Here is a 2,500-nt window from a genome sequence, read left to right as displayed (position 1 = left end):
CTTTTCCTGTCTGAAGTAGGTCTATCACAGCATCTATGCAGGTTTGAAGTACATAAACTATTGTGATTCCTGTTTACCTAATACCAGCAATTTTTTGTGTGTCCCGTCTGTGTATCTAACTTTCCATTGTTTTGGATGTGTTCTTGTCACCTCCCGTCGTCTCCTCTCAGAGCGTTTCTATTCTCTTTGTTCTAAATTAGTTTCTTGAGGGGTGAATAAAATAGGTGTAGTCGTTCTGATGCTTGTTGGTCTAAATCAGTACACCTCGAGAATCCCAACCGGAACTCTCTACATAACGTCAAGCCACCTTCGTTCTGACATCACTCTTTCATTCATCCAATAGTCTTTTACTTCTCAAACAAGTGCCACACCTTAAGGGCGTGACTTTCCTTTCTGCACCAATGATTTTTCTCCTCCTCCACCTTTTTCTCCAATTGGAGAGGCTGTTATACTCTTCTAAACTATGTCACAATGTAAGCATTATGTCGTAACAAAAAATGGCTTGTCCGCTTACAGTTACAATAGTCAAAACAATATTACACACCAGGCGACACTCCGCATTCAACCTACACTCAGCACTTTTAAATATATACAAGGCGCGAGTCTGACTCAGCTATCCTTGACGCCTGTCGGCCGTCGGCCGTTGTTTTCATAAGTATTCATAACAACTGACCCTGGATTAGCATTCGTTCTCCATCTACCTCTCGATCTACTCTGATCTACCTTAAATGTCTACCTCTATCTACCGGCCTCTTACAGTTCTTTATTGACATCAGTATGTGGGTCTTCTTTGTTTTCTTCCATATGTAGAATGTGCTGCATCTCTCCACCGTTCAGTTTTAACATCTCTTGGCGCTATCAAAACATTGTCGTAACTGGGTGATTTCGTTGACCTGGATGTTCTCTCAACACCGATCCTAGAACTTGTTGACCTTATCACTTTCCTCTCATCAAACATATTCCATGCATATTTACACCTATCATATATGATTTTTTTTTTCGTCCACTTTATTTCCTCTCTTTCCCTTTCCCCTTGTAAACACCGAAAAGAATTTGTCGTTAATTCGAATATTTCCATTATCTGTATCGTCCCATTTCCCCCCTTTAGATCACTGCATTTTTATTCCATATTTTATGTAGCTATAAGCCTGGTTCTTTTTCACATTTCATTATTCCTTTTCCAAATTTCCTAGCTTCTTTCCTTTTCATCAGAGTCGATAATCCTATTTTTTGCATCCTAGTTATTTTTCCCATTGTATTCCTTCTACATAAACATTTTTCATTTTCAGTCAAACCACCCATCTATTTTACACGAAGTCGCCCTGACTTTTGGTATGTATTGAATGCCCATTTGATGTGCATTTCAAGAGCTCCAGGAATTGCTCTGTGATGGTTTGTCTTTGATTTGGCCTGGTTCTCTCCCCGGTGTTCTTTCATATACTTGTTCATGGAAATTTCCTCTTTAGTACAGTACATCTCTGCGCACGCCTTCAATGACAACCCAAATCGTAACAGACAAAATAAAATCGTAAACTTTTATAATTGTTGACACTTTTTGTGAATAAGAGATCTAATATTATTGATTCCCCTTTGCTTCTCTTCCTTCTTTATTTATTTAGGTATTGCTAGAGTAGATTTTGATTGGATAAGTAAAACAGGTCGCTTTAGCACGATTTTTCATTTTTCAAAGTCCTTTCAGCAGTAGAAGTAGTGTATTCGTACGTAGTACTTTTTGCTTTTTTCTGTTGCTTCGTTTATGTATCTTAATGTGTCTTTTAATTTGATAACGTGTTCTTGATTTCTTCAAGACCTTTATGTGTGGTTGTACTGGTTTACTCGCTCAATTACCAGTTCAATTTATGTGGTAATTAGTTTGAATGTATTTTCTCGAGAAGTATGTTTTCCAATTTGGCATGGCTCAGTACAACCAAATTCTCATTTTCTCTTTTCTGTCCCGTCTCCATATGTATCATACATGTAAGTTTAATGTAACACTTGTAGATTTTTGCGTTTCAAACTATAGTTTGTTCTTTTGAATTTCATTTTTTTTTTTTTTTTGTCAAGGTTTGCGGCTAAAGAATTCACTTTCGAATTTTATGATAATTATTTTGTAGTGATGGCTGCCTTTTGTTTTGCCTATAAATCATACAAATATCGACTAAGACATATGAATTTGCTTCCCTTAAAAAAGCGTAGACTCAAAGGTAACTTGATACAGGTCTTCAAGATTCTAAAGGGAATTGACAACATCAAAAGTGACAAAATTTTCACACTGAATGAGAATCAGACAAGAAACAATGGTCTCAAACTGTCTGGAAATAGATTTAATTTGGAGGTGGGTAGAAATAACTTCGCCAACCGTGTAATTAATGAATGGAATAAACTTCAGGCAGTGCAATGTAGTTCAGTTCAAAGCTTTAAGAATCAAGATGCTGTAATGACTATCATTATTTTATATTATTTGTTTATTTGTTTTATTATCAATTGTCTGTTTGCTTAT

General features: G+C 36.2%; 2 protein-coding genes across 12 annotated transcripts in view; both read right to left on the bottom strand.

The window, feature by feature from the left end:
* Positions 1–2,500, bottom strand: part of LOC143037275 (uncharacterized) — a 271,196-nt gene that overhangs the window by 56,945 nt on the left and 211,751 nt on the right. The gene's annotated exons all lie outside the window — the stretch shown is intronic.
* The window catches only part of LOC143037433 (uncharacterized), a 297,418-nt gene that overhangs the window by 285,235 nt on the left and 9,683 nt on the right, over positions 1–2,500 (bottom strand). The gene's annotated exons all lie outside the window — the stretch shown is intronic.

The sequence above is a fragment of the Oratosquilla oratoria genome, chromosome 22 (genome assembly GCF_046742065.1).
Source record: "Oratosquilla oratoria isolate Oo_2021 chromosome 22, ASM4674206v1, whole genome shotgun sequence".
NCBI classification, from domain to species: Eukaryota; Metazoa; Arthropoda; class Malacostraca; order Stomatopoda; family Squillidae; genus Oratosquilla; species Oratosquilla oratoria.
Note: the sequence above shows the minus strand (reverse complement) of the source record. Positions and strands in the feature narration are given on the sequence as shown.